General features: G+C 46.9%; 1 protein-coding gene across 2 annotated transcripts in view; it reads right to left on the bottom strand.

Annotated features, from left to right (window-relative positions):
- Positions 1-19,792, bottom strand: part of KMO (kynurenine 3-monooxygenase) — a 622,272-nt gene that overhangs the window by 595,354 nt on the left and 7,126 nt on the right. The window lies entirely within an intron of this gene.

Here is a 19,792-nt window from a genome sequence, read left to right as displayed (position 1 = left end):
TCAGCGCGGGCTGCGTCTCATCTCACGGCCTTCTCTGAGACTGGGGCGTGCCCATCTGACGCGTCGGGTGGGCGGTTCCAGCGCGATCCAATAGGGACTCCAGGAGACGTAGTCTCGTGAGACTTCGTCCCTGGAGCCGAATATCCTAAGCTCCCCTCACACCGCAGCGCCAGTGCAGTGCTATCGGTGTTGGAGGTAGGAGCCTGGGCTAATCTATAGTGTCCTATTGTGGAAAACGGAATTTATTCCGTTCTCAGTTATTAATTCTCTCTTCTATATCTATATTTAGTGAGTGCTAGTCCCTTATATATATATATATATTTTGCGAGTACTACAGATAATAAGCTCGCACCAGTGTAGTTCTATATATATTCTATATCTATTCTAGGAAATACAGTATAACATGACTGAAGACTATTCTTCCACTTCCAATAGGGGTGATGAACTGGCATTAGATACAGCGCAATTTATGAGTGCCTCACAAATTCAGGACCTCATAAATAAATCAGTTCAGGCTGCTCTGGCATCCGCCGTGGCACCCTCTAGATCACATCCAGTTCAATCCCTCACCCCTATACCGCTGCCCCACAGCGGTGAGCCGCCTATAAAAAAGAGTAAAGCTTCGCACAAACGGAAGCATACCATGGCGGCCCCTGACTCCCCGGCAGGGGAAGTAAATAATATGCTCCAGGCAGCTCCCCCCACGGACTGCCGCCCCACGCATCCTTCAGACTCTTCCCAACCCCTGGGCCTCAGGGAGTTACCAAAGAGGCATAGGTCCGCCAGGCGGACGAAACCCGACTCCTATGTAGATTCCCCGGACGAGGATTCGTCCGATGAGTCGGGTGAGACTGAGGTCTCGGAGTCTGACTTTGCTGACGAGGATGCTGGGACATCGGCGCTCAACGATGACGCCAACACTGAATCTCAGGGTGAAGCCATTCTGGATGCTCTGGGGGAGCCACTTTTCCACCCTGATGCCATATCCCACCCCCGTTCTGGGGATTGGACCCCGTTGCCCCATGTGTCCCAGTACGTAGAGTTCTGGGCACGCAGGTCACTTGAAAGGACCAATCACAACAAACTCAGGGCAGAGTGCCCAAGACAATTTATTCCTAAAAACGTGGTATCAACCCCAGAGATAGATCCCATTTTATCCAAATATCTGATGAAATCCGGCAAATTCCCCAAGAAGGGGATTGATCGGTCTTTTAGGACCATCCAGGACCGCATTCTGGACCTACTTGGTACTCTTACAAAAATATTAAATTTGTCTGAACAGGCAGCGACGACAGGCCAACCTGTCGATTTGACCCAGCTTCGTGGGTGGGCCCAGAGGGCTATTTGTCTGGTGGGCAGCGCCAACACCGCTTGCTCTGTTGAGCGCAGACGCTCCATTCTCATGCGGCTTGATCCGCAACTGGCTCACCTAGCCGAGTCCGAGCCAGGTCCAGCAGCAGAGGGTATGCTGTTTGGAGACACCTTAGTGAAGGACATCAATAAGTTTGTGGGGCTATTCAACAGCCTAGATAAAGCCCAAACCTCATTAAAAAAAATCGGGAACAAACAAGATTTTTCCCCTGGCCGGCAGAAGTAGGGGCCGTTCTGCCGGCCGCACTTCCACCTACAGACCCTATGTCAGGGCAACTGCTCCACCGCAATACCCTCAGGCTCCCCCTCCATACACCGTGTCAGTGGCGCAGCCAGCACCATATTTCCCACCCCGTGGTAGACCGTGGCGCGGACGTGGAAACAGAGGTTACCCCCGATCTTGTCCATATACCGGTAAGTGTTCCACGCACTCCACTTTCACACATACCTGTGGGGGGACGACTGATACATTTTACCCACACTTGGTCTGCGATTACGGCAGACGCGTGGATACTAACGACGATAGCAGGTTTCCACATAGAACTTCTGTCCTTACGAGAAATGCGCGTGATCCCGCCCCCTATCAAATTTGCAAACCGCAACGTTGCTCTCATAGACAACGAAATAGAAGACCTGGTGTCCAAACAGGCAGTGGTGGAGGTCGACCCATCTTCCCCGGGGTTTATCAGCAACCTCTTCCTAGTAAAGAAGAAAGGGGGCGGCTATCGCCCCGTGATAAATCTTCGGGACCTGAACCAACATGTCGCCTATCGACATTTCAAAATGGAGGGCATACATTGCCTTCGGGATCTTCTTCAACCGGGGGACTGGTTGGTAAAGATGGACTTAAAGGACGCCTATCTCACCATCCCCATGCATCCATCTTTGCAACAACTTCTTTGCTTCCTATGGAGAGATCGAATGTGGCAATTTACGTGCCTTCCTTTCGGTCTGTCGTCCGCCCCGTGGTGTTTCACCAAACTCCTGAAACCGGTGGTGGCGTCCCTAAGAAGCAGAGGGGTGCGTCTGATCATTTATCTAGACGACCTCCTTATCATGACTCGCTCCAAGGCACAGGCCTACCGGCACATGAGGTGGACGATATCTCTATTAGAAGGGCTGGGCTTCTTGATCAACCAAGAGAAATCGATTCTCATCCCAGCTCAGGAAATGGAATTTTTAGGCTTCTTGGTGGACACCAATCAGGCCGTTCTCCGTTTGCCCAGAGCAAAATTGGCCCTCATACGCAAGGAGATCAGAGCGGTGCTGCACAAAGGCTTCCTATCACTACGGGTACTTGCCCGGCTGGGGAGCCTTCTAGCGGCCTCCATTCAAGCCATATTTCCGGCCCCTCTCCATTACAGGGCCCTCCAGAGGCTCAAGATCCTTCATCTGCGACAGGGTCTCAGATACGCAGACGAGGTGTCCCTCTCTGCGGAAGCCAGGGCAGAATTGCAGTGGTGGCTTCGCCATGCCGTCGAGTGGAACGGCAAAACGATCTTCAGCTCTTGTCCGGACGTCATCATAGAGTCGGCGAGGCTGGGGCGCTCGCTTCAGCGACGCTTCTACAGGAGGGAGCTGGTCCATCGAGGAATCTCTCCTACACATCAATGCAATGGAACTGCTGGATGCGTTGTTCGCCGTCCGGAGTTTCTTGCCAGAAGCTTCCAATTGCTGCGTATTATTACGCATGGCCAATATTGCAGCGGTGCAGTACATCAACCGCTTGGGGGGCACCAGGTCCAGGGTCCTCGCGGATATTGCCAAGGATTTTTGGCACTTCTGCCTCTCCCGCAATATTATTTCCTATGGCGGAGTACATCCCGGGGATTTCCAATACAGTAGCAGATTGCAATTCCCGTTATCTCCTAGACTCCAGTGACTGGCATCTGGATCGTTTAGTTTTCCTGCAACTGGATCTGCTTTGGGGTCCGTTGGGCGTGGATCTATCTGCGTCTCGCCTCAATCACCAGCTACCTCGATTCTTCAGCTGGAGGCCAGACCCGGAGGCGTCGGCAGTAGACGCTTTCCGACAATCTTGGACAGGGGAGACACACTATGCGTTTCCCCCATTTTCGATGATCCCCAAAGTTCTCACACAGATAGCGAACCAGAAGGCTACGGTTGTGTTGATCACCCCCTGGTGGCCGATGCAACTATGGTTTCCGATTGCTCTGGAGATGGCAGTGGATTGCCCCAGACTGCTCCCTCTTTTTCCGCAGATCCTCTCTAATCCGACCAGGGGTCTTCACCCTCTGGTAGCGGACGGCAACCTAACTCTCCTAGCATGGTTGGTTTCGGGGTGCCCGACACAGACTGCGACCTTCCAAAATCGGCTAGGGACCTCCTCGCACTGGCCTGGGCCCCCGGGACTCGATTTGCATATCGATCAGCCTGGAGACTCTGGATACGTTTGTGTGATCAACGACAGGTTGATCCCGTACAAGCGCCTGTAGCAGTAGTGGTAAATTATCTGGCGGACTCTTTTGAGTCTGGTAAGTCCTACAGTTCCATCAATGTGTACCGATCGGCCCTTTCGGCTTACCACTATCCGGTGGATGCTTTGCCGATTGGCAAACACCCCCTGGTATGTAGGCTCTTGCGGGGGATTAAATTTAGGCAACTGCCTCGTCCTAGGTATCAGTCCACTTGGGATGTTTCCAGGTTGCTTGATATGTTTGCCAGGTGGGGGGACAATGAGGCTTTGTCATTGAAGCTTTTGTCCTACAAACTTACTGTCCTTTTATGTCTGGTCTCCATTAAAAGAGTCTCGGATGTAAAGGCCCTAGACATTTCTAGGCGTCAATTTTCGCCTCAGGGGGTCAAGTTCTCAGTGGTCCGCAGGACCAAGACAGGTATTCATTCAGTTTTTTTATAGACGTTTGTTATAGACGTTTCCCTCTTTGGAGCGCATTCTTCCAGAGGGGCGATGGCTACTAAGATAGTTACGTCGGGGGGCTCCCTCACTGACCTGTTGATGGCAGCGGATTGGTCATCAGAGACCACGTTTCGTCATTTTTACTTCAGACCTGAGGAGCATGTCTCCATGTCAGTTTTATAATATGGTTGTTGGATAACTTACATAGTTAGTACGGTCGAAAAAAGACATATGTCCATCAAGTTCAACCAGGGAATTAAGGGGTAGGGGTGTGGCGCGATATTGGGGAAGGGATGGGATTTTATATTTCTTCATAAGCATTAATGTTATTTTGTTCCATGAATGTATCTAATCCTGTTTTAAAGCTGTTAATTGTTCCTGCTGTGACCAGTTCCTGAGGTAGACCATTCCATAAATTCACAGTCCTCACGGTAAAGAAGGCGTGTCGCCCCTTGAGACAAAACTTTTTCTTCTCCAGACGGAGGGAGTGCCCCCTCGTCCTTTGGGGGGGTTTAACCTGGAATAGTTTTTCTCCATATTTTTTGTATGGGCCATTAATATACTTATATACGTTTATCATATCCCCCTTAAACGTCTCTTCTCAAGACTAAACAATTGTAACTCCTTTAATCACTCCTCATAGCTAAGATGTTCCATGCCCCATATTAGTTTAGTCGCGCGTCTCTGCACCCTTTCCAACTCCGCAGTGTCCCTTTTATGGACAGGTGCCCAAAACTGAACAGCATATTCCAGGTGAGGCCGTACCAATGCTTTATAAAGGGGGAGTATTATGTCCCTGTCCCTTGAGTCCATGCCTCTTTTGATACATGACAATATCCTGCCGGCTTTGGAAGCAGCAGCCTGACATTGCATGCTATTCTGTAGTCTGTGATCTACAAGTACACCCAGATCCTTCTCTACCAGTGACTCTGCCAGTTTAATCCCCCCTAAGACATACGATGCATGCAGGTTATTAGTACCCAGATGCATAACTTTACATTTATCCACATTGAACCTCATTTGCCAAGTGGATGCCCAGACACTTTAGTCTATCCAAGTCATCTTGTAACTTATGCACATCCTCTATAGACTGTACCGTGCCACAAAGCTTGGTGTCATCTGCAAAGATAGAAACAGAGCTGTTAATACCATCCTCTATATCATTGATAAATAAATTAAACAACAGCGGGCCCAGTAGTGAACCTTGGGGTACACCACTAATAACCGGGGACCAATCAGAGTACGAATCATTGACCACCACTCTCTGGGTACGATCCATGAGCCAGTGTTCAATCCAGTTACAAACTAAAATTTCCAAACCCAAAGACCTTAACTTACCTGTCAGACGTCTATGAGGGACAGTATCAAACGCTTTAGCAAAATCCAGAAACACTATATCCACAGCCATTCCTCTGTCAAGGCTTCTACTCACCTCTTCATAAAAGCAAATTAGATTGGTTTCACAACTTCTATCCTTAGTAAACCATAGGGGCTTGCTAAATGCAACATGCCCCCCAAAAACCACTTCTGAAAAAAGTACTCTCCAAAATCCCCTTGTCGCTCCTTCGCTTCTGAGCCCTCTACTGCGCCCGCCGAACACTTTACATAGACATATGAGGAATGTGCTTACTCGAGAGAAATTGGGCTACAAATACAAGTATACATTGTCATTTTGAATACTTTGGGGGGTGTAGTTTTTATAATGGGGTCATTTGTGGGGTATTTCTAATGGGAAAACCGTTCAAATCCACTTCAAACCTGAACTGGTCTCTGAAAAAAAGCGAGGTTCAAAATTTTGTGAAAAATTGGAAAAGTGCTGCTGAACTTTGAAGCCCTCTGGTGTCTTCCAAAGGTAAAAACACGTCAATTTTATGATGCAAACATAAAGTAGACATATTGGAAATGTGAATAAAATAAAAAAATATTTTGAATATCCATTTTCCTTACAAGCAGAGAGCTTCAAAGTTAGAAAAATGCAAAATTTTCAAATTTTTCATCAAATTTTGGGATTTTTCACCAAGAAAGGATGCAAGTTACCACAAAATTTTACCACTATGTTAAAGTAGAATATGTCACGAAAAAACAATCTCGGAATCAGATTGATAACTGAAAGCATTCCAGAGTTATTAATGTTTAAAGTGACAGTGGTCAGATGTGCAAAAAACGCTCTGGTCCTAAGGTGTAAAATGGCCTGGTCCTTAAGGGGTTAAGCTCTTGTGTGTCTTGGGCAGACAGTAAAAGACAGGAAGTCTCTCCTGAGTGCTCAAGATGAATTTATATTCGTTATCATTGAGGATATCTTCCTCTAAGGCTTTTTTTTTACAGATATTTAATAAGTGGGCACTAAATTCTATAGTAGGATCTTTTGTTAATTTTTTATATGTCGTACCATCATTTAACTGTCTTTGACATTCATTTATATAGTCATTAGTATTTAAAATCACAATACCTCCCCCCTTATCGGCGGGACGTATTCCAGGGATGTGGAAATCCTATAGCCCGACGCCCGGAACAAGTAGTTTTGGGCGCCGGGCAGGTGAATTGTTTATAGATTTAGCCCTGTATCGTTCTAGCAGGGACAGACAGACTTCCCCCTTATTTTTCTTTAATGCCGGTGTGAGGCGCAGGAGCGGGTATAAGTCTGCACCTCACACCAGCGTTCGGGGGCGGCGGCCTCCAGCTGACTGCAGAGCCCCCTTATCTCCCCTCCCGGAGGATGCAGCTCTACACAAGAAGACACAGGAGGGTGAGAGAAAGGACTGTAGACAGCTCCGTACACAGCTCCATCCCCCGCACTCAGCTCTATCCCTCCCCCTCCCTCTGTCTAGACAGGACCTAATCCACCACGGGGAGGTTGCTTGTTTGCACGGGGAAAACACAGAGCAGGGGGGAGGGGAGAAAGGAGAGGACGGAAATCTCACCTCACACCGGCCGGGACTACAGCTCTGATGTCCACTCATGGCGGCTCAGGTGAGGAGACCGAGAATACAGGCGGCAGAAAGGGTGGTTGTATATGTATGGTGTGAGTGTATGTGTGATGTGTGTATGTAATGTATGATGGGGGGGCAGCGGCAGGTGTATGTATGATGTGTACATATGTATGGTGTATATCAGTGTCTCCCAACCAGGGTGCCTCCAGCCGCCGCAAAACCACAACTCCCAGCATGCCCTGGGCACGCTGGGAGTTGTAGCCCCGCAACAGCCGGAGGCACCCCGGCCGGGAAACACTGGTGGATATGTATGGTGTGAGTGTATGTGTGTATGATGTCTGTGTGATGTGTATGTAATGTATGATGTGTGTATAATGTCTAAGTGTGATGTGTATGTATGTGATGTATGGCAGCGGCAGGTGTATGTATGATGTGTGCATATGTATGGTGTACATGTATGGTGTGAGTGTATGTGTGTATGTAATGTATGATGTGGGGGGGCAGTGTCGGCGGTGTGTGTGTGTATGTATATGGGGGCAGTGGCTGGTGCATGTATGATATGTGTATGCATGAATGTTTTGTATAGGAGCGGACTGTCACGTTGGGCATTAGGGCAGTTGTGCCATCTAATTTTATTTATTTTTAGTGGCACCCGCACTAAATTGCACCCCCAGAATCCCCCCTTCATACTCACCCGCCAACCAAGAGCCCCACGGATGCACGCAAACACGCCCGAACCAAAACTACAACTCCCAGCATGTTGCACCATAACCTAACCATAACAAAACTTATATATTTTGTTATTAGAATCTTAGCTTTGAACTTGCATAAGATATGAGCCTCCTGTCTGATATATAAATCGAGATTTTCCTAGCTAGTGACGGAAAATATTAGTTATATGAAGACAGGAGGCGAGTATCTTCCCTCCCTTACCCAACCCTATTACGATTCTTTGTTTTCTTTTCAGGATATTGAGCACATTGAGTGTTTTCCGGAAGGCGGCTGACCTGTTTGTTGCAGACGGTTTGGGTTCACTACAGTCCCCGTCGGGATGAAGTTCGGCCTTCGCTGGCCAGGTTGTCCGGATTGTCTCCGAAAGCTACGGTGGTGGACCGGATGGTCGTGGATTTGAGTGGCGATGGAGAGGTCCGAATGCAGTTTTGGGTTCCTTTCCGGTGGTGATTCGCATTCAGAAAGAGGAGGATCCATACTTGGGCAGTCCCTTATATAAGGGCTACAGGCTGGGAGTGGCTGCTGTGGCCCTGGGACTGCTGGGAGTTGTAGTTTTTCTTTTACATTGAATTGAATACTGAAAGTTCTGCTATGGGCATTATTAAAGAAAGAATAATGCATAAGATACTCGCCTCCTGTCTTCATCAAACTAATATTTTCCGTCACTAGCTAGGAAAATCTCGATTTATATCCTGTAGATATTTTATTAAAAAATATAAAACATTACAATAATTATAAACAACACCTTAACAATACAAACAACATACAATATATACAATATTTAAGTAATGAGTCCATATAAGTCCTTAAATGTTCCAGCTACATTCTCACCAAACACACCACTATGACAACAACCCCACAAATGTAAACTACCAAACAGCACTTAACCCCTTAAGGACGCAGGGTTTTTCCGTTTTTGCATTTTCATTATTTCCTCATCACCTTCTAAAAATCATAACGCTTTCAATTTTGCACATAAAATTCCATATGATGGCTTATTTTTTGCGCCACCAATTCTACTTTGCAGTGACATTAGTCATTTTACCCAAAAATCCACGGCGACACGGAAAAAAAATTCATTGTGCGACAAAATTGAAGAAAAAATTTCATTTTGTAACTTTTGGGGGCTTCCGTTTCTACGCAGTGCATTGTTCGGTAAAAATAATACCTTATCTTTATTCTGTAGGTCCATACGTTTAAAATGATACCCTACTTATATAGGTTGGATATTGTTGTACTTCGGGAAAAAAATCAGGAAAATGTATATGTTAAAAATTCTCATCTTCTAACCCCTATAACTTTTTTTTTTTCCGCATATGGGCCGGTATGAGGACTCATTTTTTGCGCCGTTTTCTGAAGTTTTTATCGGTACCATTTTTGTATTCATCGGACTTTTTGATCGCTTTTTATTCATTTTTTCATCATATAAAAAGTGACCAAAAATACACTATTTTGGACTTTGGAATTTTTTTGCGCGCACACCATTGACCGTGCGATTTAATTAACGATATATTTTTATAGTTCGGACATTTTTGCACGCAGCGATACAACATGTTTATTTTTATTTAAACAATTTTTTTATGGGAAAAGGGGGGCGATTCAAACTTTTATTAGGGAAGGGGTTAAATGACCTTTGTTAACTTTTTTATTTAACTTTTTTTTTTGCAGTGCTATAGCTCCCATAGGGAGCTATAGCACTGCACACACTGATCTCCTATGCTGATCCATGCAAAGCCATAGCTTTGCACGGATCAGTCAGATAGGGGCTTGATTGCTCAAGCCTGTAGCTCAGGCTTGGAGCAATCAACCGACGATCGGACGCCGCGGAGACAGGTAAGGAGACCTCCGCCTGCGTCCCAGCTGATCGGAACATCGCGATTTTATCGCGATGTCCCGATCAGCCCGACTGAGCTGCCAGGAAGCATTTACTTTCGTTTTCAGACGCGGCGGTCAAATTTGATCACCGCGTCTGAAGGGTTAACAGCGCGTGGCACAACGATCGATGCCGCGTGCTGTTAGCCCAGGGTCCCGGCTATGATTAGCAGCCGTGACCGACCTGGTGTGATGCGGGGTCACGGCATGATCCCGTTTTAAATACCGTGACCGGGCGTAGGGCGTAATAATAATAATAATAACAACTAATAATAATCATAACAATTCTAACCCTAATACTAATAATTAAACTAAAAACCCCTGGCCCTGTTGCATTTTTCTCACCCAAAGTAAATAAATAATTAATTTGTGTCACAGACTACCAAACACCACAAACAGAAAATAAATGTTCCCCTTCAGATTGTTCCTCACACACAGTTTCCCATGGAAGCAGCGCCAAGTCAAGTCCCAAAACTTCAAGGGGATCCTGATAGAATTCGAAAGCCCTAAACCAACCTCCAGATCCCAACTTGGGCAATCCTTGAACGCCAATGGCCTCTGGAAATGAGAAGACAGAACCCTCTTGTCAAGGAATTTCCTCGACAGAGTCCTAATCTCCCACATCCCCAGACCCCACCGACGAATAACCTTCAGAACCGGGGTAGCATGACCCGGGAGATGCCCATGTGGTGTGTGAAGATCCTTCACTTGCCCTCCTGTCTCCCATTCTACCCATGGAGGAGCCATCTCTTTCCAGAGGTTTGCAATATTGGTCTTAAGAAAGGTATTCACTAGGAATACCACGGGGTTGACCATACACAACCCCCCCTAGTCTCCTCGTATGGTAAGTAACCTTCCTCTTCTCTAGGTTCAGTCTATTTCCCCATAACATTTGGAAGAGCACACTGTAGACCCGGGTCCAGAGAGGTTCTGGCAACATGCATACACTGCCCAGATATATCAACAAAGGAAGCAGGAATGTTTTGATAAGGTTAACCCTTTCCCGGAGGGTCAAAGACCAACCCTTCCACTGATCCACCTTCTGAGCGACGATCTTAAGCCTGCTGTCCCAGTTTTGTTTGGGGTAATCCCCTTGGCCAAATTCGATGCCAAGGACTTTTGCAGATTCCTGGGGCTCTGGAAGGGTGTCCGGGAGATCAAAACCAGGATCTCCCCTTCCCAGCCAGAGACTCTCACACTTATCCTGGTTGATCTTGGACCCGGATGCCACCGAGTAGTGGTCCACCTCTGACATCACCCATCGGCCCTCCTCCTGCGAGGAGACAAACACGGTGACATCATCAGCATACGCCACCACCCTCAGAGCCGAATCCGGCACCGCCAGGTCCATTCTCACCCCCGACAACGGTCCACAATCAATCCTCCTAAGAAAAGGATCAATTGCAAACACGTGCAGCAAAGGGCTCAAAGGACAACCCTGACGGACGCCAGACCCAACCTCAAAAGAGTGGCCAATCCAACCATTCACAAGCGGGAAACTCTCTGCCCCTGCACACAAGATCTCAAGCCAATCAACAACCCCCCCCCCCCCCCCCGGCAGCCCATATCTCAGAAGAACAGACCAGAGGTAATCATGGTTAACCCAATCAAATGCTTTCGCCTGATCCAAGGACAGCAAGTACTCCTTCCAGTGGCCAGCCCTACCCTGCTCCACAGCCTCTCTGACACTGAGCACAGCACTAAAGGTACCAGGGAAAGGAGCCAGGGTGCAAACTCCACCAGCCGATTAAACAACACTTTTGCCAGAATGCCAATTCTCAATGAGGGACGGGTCTTTAACCTTTGACAGAATGATCAGTGCTGACCTCCTCATTGACTTTGGCAGAGTACCCGAGGATAGACACTCATTAAATACAGCAGTCAAGAGGGGAACCAAAGTGTCCTTAAAGGTCTTATAGAACTCAGATGTTAAGCCATCTGGACGGGATGACTTCTTCAGGGCAAGCCCATCAATCGCCATCTTGACTTCCTCTTCCCAGATCATCTCTTTCAAAACATCAAGAGAGGGGTCTACTCCTGGTTCAGGGATGGTTTCAGCCAGGAAAGCTGACACCTTATCCCGATCTAGATCCTTCCTCGCCAAAAGTTGGGAGTAAAAGAATCTGACGTACTATCAATCAGTCCTGAAAGGACTTTACTATTCACTGACATCTTGCAGTTTCTGTAAGGGTCGGGCGAGCGGTACTTCGCGAGGTAATCCCTCTCAAAAACCAAAGATGCATGCCTATCGTACTGACACCTCATCAGCAAGGACTTCACTCTGGAGATATCCCCTCGGCTACCTTGAGTCGAGACAAGGTGCTCAAGTTTCTTCCTTAGGCCCTGGTACAAGCTGTACCTGTTTAGGCTTCTGAGGCCTGAGAGCTGGTGGAAGAATCTTGCAACCCTTTTTTTTTTTTAAGATCTCCCACCACTCTGACTTACTGCTACAAAGGCCCAGCAATGGTACCTGACTCTGAAGAAAATTCTCAAAGGACTGTCTTATATCCGCTTCTTCCAAGAGAGACGAATTCAGCTTCCAATAGCCTCTGCCCATCCGGGGGGTCTCTGTAACATTCAGAGAAAATAAAATTAAACAGTGGTCTTAGAATTCCACCTCCACAACAGACACTGCTGAAGAGATGGCTTCCTCCTTTAAATAAAACCTGTCTATTCTGGACCTACAACTACCCCTATGATGGGTGAATCCCGCATGGCCTGGGGTGTGCCGGATGTGGACATCCACCAGGCAAGCCAAACTCGCTCTGCTATTAAGGGGCGACGCTATCATAAGTCAGCTTGTCTCTGGAACCTCCCTTGTCTTGGGGCCTCGTGACAGCATTAAAGTCCCCTCCAAAGACCACCTGCCGACTTGTAAAAAGATAGGGCTTGATCCTCATAAAGAGACACTTCCGGTCCCACTTAGACTATGGGGCGTAGATGTTAATAAGGCGAAGTTCTTGTCCCTTCATGAGGAAATCTAAAATCAGACACCTCCCCATTTCTAACTCGATAACCTGTCGGCATTCTACCGCTGCAGTAAAAAGGACCGCCACTCCACTATACGTCTCTGCCGCAAGAGACTAGTAGGAAGGCCCATGCCTCCACTCCCTTCTGGCTTTAAATATTGATGACATATCTGTTAACCTGGTCTCCTGCAAAAATAAAATGTCGGCATTCATACGGCTAAAAAAATCAAAGGCCGCAAATCGAGCCGTATCTGACTCAATGCTGGCGACATTAATGGATGCCAGCGTCAACGGAGAGGGTGCCGCCATCGAGGGTGATAAAGTCAGACGGCTTTCTTTTTCCCACTTCCCTTCTCACCCTCCACATCAGAAGAACTCTTCAACCTCTTAAGAGATACTGAAGTATCCATCACACCAAACACATTTTTGCTTTCCTCGTCTCCAGACTCCAGGCCAGTCCCCTCCCCCGAGAACATAACCTCCTCAGGAGAAGAGGACTCGGTGCCCCCTGGAAGCCCCACCGTCACCTTCAGAACCTCAGCCTCCCCTTCCGAAGAAGAGGAAGAGATGTCCTTGAGGGGTCGGAATCGATTGGAAAGGCCAATCAGAGGGGAGTTAGTTTTGCCTTCCTTTGGCACTTGAACCAGGGTGGGAGAAGATCTTAAATCTCCCCTTTTTCTACTTGTACCCCGCTTTCAAGTCTCTTTCTGCCATCCCTCATCATCCTCCTCCATGCTATCTGAGGAGATGGCACCTTCCTCATTCTGGATCCTCCTTACCTCCTTATCCAGCTTGTCATTCCTCAGGGTCTCAGCAGCAAGGTTAGATTCTGGGACAGGATTAGAGGTCGTCCCGGTAACCCGGGCTTTCCCCATCACCCTATCCCTTTGGCGTTTATCAAGATGTCTTAGTTGGGCTGGTGTTTTTTCTTGCTGTTCCTCACTGACCCCTCAGTTCCCTCACCTCTGCTAGTCCCCTCCCCAGAAGATTCTGGCTCTTGATCTTCATCCGCTTGGGCCAAGACCGCAGAACGAGGACAATGACTGAATGGGTGACCTAAGTCCCCACACAGGTGACACCTAATCTCTGCACAAGATGTGGCAAGATGGCCTACACCCCCACACAAGGCACATTTCTGTACCATACAGTTTGCACTGAAGTGTGTGGGGTCACCAAACCTGTGACAGAGCTTCGGCTGACCCCGGTAGAAAATCTGGATACGATCCCTACCAAGAAAGGCAGAGGATGGAATATAGGTAACTGTATTTCCTGAACGCTTAAGTTTTACAAAAAACGTCCAGGCTCCTGACCAGATGCCAAACTCATCCCTGTTCTTCTGGGGAACTCCCATGAATACCATCCTAACCAGGTGATGATGTCTACACAAGAGAGTGATTTGTTACGGGTCAAAACGGTCACTCTTGATTTCGTTTTGACGAGACAATGCCTGCACAGCAAAGTCTCGCCAGCCGGGCTCATTCTTTACAAATTCATAGTTCGACCAGAAAAGCTCAAGCCCCTCCGGCCAAACAAAACTGATATTGAATTCAGGAGAACCATAGGGATGTATCAAGGCATAGATATCAACCGCCTTGAAGCCCATCTTTAGCAAGAGCTCAACCACTTTGGTCCTTGATGGACACATATCTTTGCCCTGCCACCGAAGACGAACCACATTCCTACGGTTACTACCTGGCCCAGCTGTTGGGAGGGACCATGCAGTATCCCCTCCTCTTTCCTCTCGGAAGGCAGAGAGACCGTGCCTCTCTATCCAGAATGACAAATCAACTGCTCTACCCTCAACATTGATCGACCTTTCCCCCTTTTTCAGAGCATCCAGGAGACGTTGTTGCAATAAACCGTCCCTAGAGTCAGGAGACGAGGAAAGCATCCTACTTCCCGCCAGCAGTGACATTTGCATAACCCCTAGGGTCTGTCACCACTGGGGGGGGGCAACCGGACCAGACCCTACACCACTAATGACAACATCCCCACCACACCCAACAACAACATTAGCACCAACCCCAATAACATGGTCCCCAACAACATTTTTCCTAGCCCCATCACCACCACCTCCAACAAGAGCAACACCACCATCTCCCCCAAAAACACTTTCCCTGGTAACATCAATTTCCATCCTCTCCCCAGTCACACATGCTGCACCCCCATTTACCTTCTCATTCACACTGGCTGGACCAGAAACAGCAGATGATGATGATGATGATTAATTTTCCGTCTGTTTTGCCTTAGCATCACGGGGCACTAGGGCTGGGACAACCTCCGCTGGCCCTTTAAGGGACCGGGCAGCATGCTTACCCAGTCTAGAGGAGGCCCCAGCCCTGTTCTTATTAGTGCCCTCCGCTTCATCAGCAACTTCTCCAGTCTTATCAGGGCGCCGCTGATCAATGGGATCAGCAGCGCCAATGCAAAACAAAATTTTTCCCTCACTGCTCCATCCCTGCTACTGCAAACAGGCATGGAGCTCTGCACCCTTTTAGTACCTGTACTCTCCCCACACCTTTGCACCGAGTCCACCACAGAACACGGGCTGGGCTGGATAATGGGGCTCGCACAGTGAGCTGACCCTGCAGCCGACTCAGGGTTTACAGGGAGGGGGGAGTAGATGTAACTCACCACTTCTTGCTGCTTTGGCTTGGTATTTTTTTTCTTCTTACCCCCAGGGGCCTCGTCTGGAAGCTCATCGCTGAATACCAGGTTCTGAGGACACACTGGGGATTCCAGCATTCTGATCTGGGCCATTAGCTGCCCTCCCTGGCCGCTGCTGCCACTGTCCTCCCCTGAGTCGGCAGGTGACACTGCTGGCTGCTGTGCAGAGGGCCCACTATACGGGCCTGCTGGTCTTGCTGCAGGCTACCAGGTGGGTCTGGCTGTTGGTCTCCATCCATCTCCTCCGCATCATCCACCTGGCTCTCAGGTTGCAGCCCCATCAACCTTCTCTCTTTGTTTTCAGCCCTCTCCCTGAAACGGTCTTCATTTTCAAGTTTTTCTTTAAATGGGCCACTCATCTCCCGTAATATTGCTTTTCTCTCCTCCAACACTTCAATTTCAGACACAAGTCTTTTTATCTGTGCCTACATTTCTGCTTTTTTCCTTTTGGGGGTAACGTCAGCCCTGGAACGGGCACACCGCAGTACTTATTACCCGGGTGCCATAGGTGGAAATAGACTCCCGGATCCTCAGCATGCCCCAGCCTTCCTCACTGAGGTCGGCTTCACTTCCGTGAGCACTCTGCCTTTTTTCCGAAGAACCCAGCTTTCCGCTGGCAGCACTCAGCTTTCCTGGGGTAGATTCATCCCTGCGGCTTCTCGTCTCAGTGGGGGGAGTCGGAGCCACATTGCTGAGACTCCGGGTGGAACGCCTCACTCCCAAATCCTCTGATGTAAAGGCCGCTTGCTGGCCTCTCCTGCCCCCCTTCGGCCTATTCCAGGGAGCAGGAGCCTGGGCCTCGCCTCCCTCACTCATCCCTGGAAACCCACTCCCTCCCTGGGGAGGAGGAAGCAGACTCCAGGTGGAAAAGATGGAAATCCCTGGAGCTCAGGAGACACAGCACAGCTGAAGCACGACCACACCCACCACTAATTGGTCTGCACTCCAGAGCTGTACTCACTATTCTGCTGGTGAGGTCACTGTGTACATACATTACTTATCCTGTACTGATCCTGAGTTATATCCTGTATTATACACCAGAGCTGTACTCATTATTCTGCTAGTGGGGTCACTGTGTACATACATTACATTACTTGTTGGGGGTTGATGTCAGTGAGCATTAAGTGGTGAGATTAGGAGACGACAGTGAATGGCGTAAATGTAAAAAAAAATACCAAAGTCTAGAATTACTGCTTTTTGGTCACAACATATACCATAAAAAAAATTATAAAATACGATCAAAAATTCCTATCTATACAAAAATTATACTGATAAAAACTACAGTTCATGGCACAAAAAATGGTCCCTCATACAGCCTTGTATACGGAAAAATAAAAGTGTTATAGGGACCGACCCCATATGACGCAGGGTCACCTGCACACAGACATGGGTGCAATGCTCTGTAATCTGCACATACCCTATGGGAGCTATAATAAAAAGTAAAAAAAAGTGTAACAAACAAACAAAAATTAACCCCTTCCCATTAACCCCTTCTCTAAGTAAAAGATTGAATACCCCCCCCCTCCGCCTTTCCCATTTTTTCAAATAAAATAATATATTTAAAAAAAAGTATGTGGTATCACCGCATGCATAAATGTCTGAACTATTAAAAAATAATACTGTCGATGACGTACACGTAACTGAATTCCCAAATTTTTGGTCACTTCATATGCCATAAAAAAATTATAACAAACGATCAAAAAGTCCAATTAATACAAAAAATGGTACCAATAAGAACTATAGACCAAGGCGCAAAAAGATGAGCCCTCATACATCCCCGTAGGCCAAGTATGTGCAGAGCATTGCATAGGGCCTCTGAGTCTGCACAGTCACTGCTATTCACATCTGTACAAACACTACAGGGAAATGCTCGGCACATACCCCCATGTATAGCAGTGTGTACTACACATACATACACTGTTATACATGGGGAATATGTGCAGAGCATTGCACCCTAGTGTCTGTACATTCCTATGTTATCATTGGGAACAGGTGCGAGTGGGATTAAAAAAACAGTCCCTCGCCGGGCTCTTCTTTGTACAGTACAGATTGCCAGCAATTAGATGACAGGTTAGACCTCCAGGGGCTGCAGGCATTGTCTCCCCTACTCCAGCAGCTGCAGAACTACAACTCCCATCATGCATCTACAGACTGCTGGGCATTACAAGAGTTGTAGTTTTGCACTAGCTGGAGGGTCCAAGGTTTCTGACAATTCCAGCCTGCTTCTCCAATGTATGTGTTTAACTCCTGCCCACTACCACACTAACATATATCCAATAAAAAAAGTCTTTGGATGCAAAATCCCTTCCACACTACCCCCCAGCTTTCCCAAGCTCCTGAATGTGCCAGGAGCTTGAGAAAGCTCAACTGCACATCAACTGCATGGCCCAGATTATTATATGATTTCTGATTTTTCCCAGTGCATAAAGTAATATAGCTATAAGCAGATATGCCATTCAGGAGCATGGAAAAGCTATGTCAGAGATTCTCACCTAGCTTTTCTATGCTCCAGAGTTGCTTTTTTGCTTATAGTTAAATTACTTCATGACCAGGCAAATTTCAGAAAGCATGCAATTATCCCTAGAATGGACGCCATGTGGTTGCTGAACTAAGCATATGTGCTATTCAGGAGCCTAGAAAAGCTGTGTGAGACCATCAGATCTTGTAAGGCCAGGTTCACAATGCGGAATCTCCATCCAGACTAAATCCGGTCGGAGACTCTGAGTGCTTGCAGCACTGAGTGAATAAGTCTGCACTAGGACCACAGACACATCTCGGTCCCCATAGCTTTACTAGGAAAAGATAAAACAGATAGAAAAGTATTTATAAAAATACTTTACTTTTCTCTAAAAAATCCTTACACTAATTTTCTAAAGATCTATTCTTATATTTATACATTTTATCCTGTTATGAACTCGCCATAATGTCTTAGGAATACTGCAGGCAAGCTCCAAGCATCTTCCTCTGTGTAACATGTATAGCATGAAACCAGAGAGGAAAGGATTACAGAGTAGAGTGCAGTGATTGGCTGACTGGAGACTCAGAGCAGATGAATCATCACTGTGAGGGAGACAGTGAGACACGCCCCCTCCAACCTGCACAATGAAAAAGTTACTCCCCAGATAAATGCTTATATCTCTGCATATATAGATCCAAGACGCATAAAATTATGCACATGATCAGGATTAGGTTCAGAGTAACATTTCATTTTTTTTCTTTTTTTGGCACTATAACAGGTACGCTTTAAGGACTTTTAACTTAACTTTTAAAAATCACATCCCTTTCCATTTGCCACCTAAAAATCCATATTAGGGCGTATTTTTTGTGCCACCAATTCTACTTTGCAGTGACATTAGTCATTTTACCCAAAAATCCACGGCAAAACTGAAAAAAATAATAATTGTGCGACAAAATTGAAGAAAAAATGCCATTTTGTAACTTTTGGGGGCTTCCATTTCTACGCAGTGCATTTTTTGGTAAAAATTATAACTTATCTTTATTCTGTAGGTCCATACGATTACAATGATACCCTACTTATATAGGTTTGATTTTGTTTTACTTCTGGAAAAAATCATAACTACATGCAGGAAAATGTATATGTTTAAAAATGTCCTCTTCTGACCCCTATAACTTTTTTATTTTTCCTCATATGGGGATGTATGAGGGCTCATTTTCTGCGCTGTGATCTGAAGTTTTTATCGGTATCATTTTTGATCAGACTTTTTGATTGCTTTTTATAAATTTTTTAATGGTATAAAAAGTGACCAAAAATACACTATTTTGGACTTTGGAATTTTTTTTACGTGTACGCCATTGACCTTGCGGTTTAATTAACAATATATTTTTATAGTTTGGACATTTACGCATGCGGTGATATCACATATGTTTATATTTATTTTTATTTACACAGTTTTGCTTTGTTTTTTATGGGAAAAGGGGGGTGATTTTGACTTTTATTAGGGAAGGGGTTAAATCACATATATTAACAATTTTTTTCCCTTTTTTTTTTTTGCAATGTTATACATTTCACACACTGATGTGAACACTGATGTTAACATTTAACACACTGATTTCTTACACTGTTCACTGCCATGCAATGTTATCGCCGCTCCACTGCACCTTCCTGGATCTCAGGCACGGAGCTGTCATTCGGCGATCGGACACACAGGAGGCAGGTAGAAATCCTCCTGGTGTCCTGCAAGCTGTTCGGGATGCCGCATTTTCACCGCGGAGGTCCCGAACAGCCCGACTGAGCTGCTGGGATGCGATCGGTCTGGTATTAGCCGCGGGTCCTGGTCGTTAATGCCGGGACCAACCCATATGACGCGGGGTCATTGCGGGAGGCGGCGCGGGACGTAAATATACGTACTGCG

This window comes from Hyla sarda, chromosome 3 (assembly GCF_029499605.1).
Source record: "Hyla sarda isolate aHylSar1 chromosome 3, aHylSar1.hap1, whole genome shotgun sequence".
NCBI classification, from domain to species: domain Eukaryota; kingdom Metazoa; phylum Chordata; class Amphibia; order Anura; family Hylidae; genus Hyla; species Hyla sarda.
Note: the sequence above shows the minus strand (reverse complement) of the source record. Positions and strands in the feature narration are given on the sequence as shown.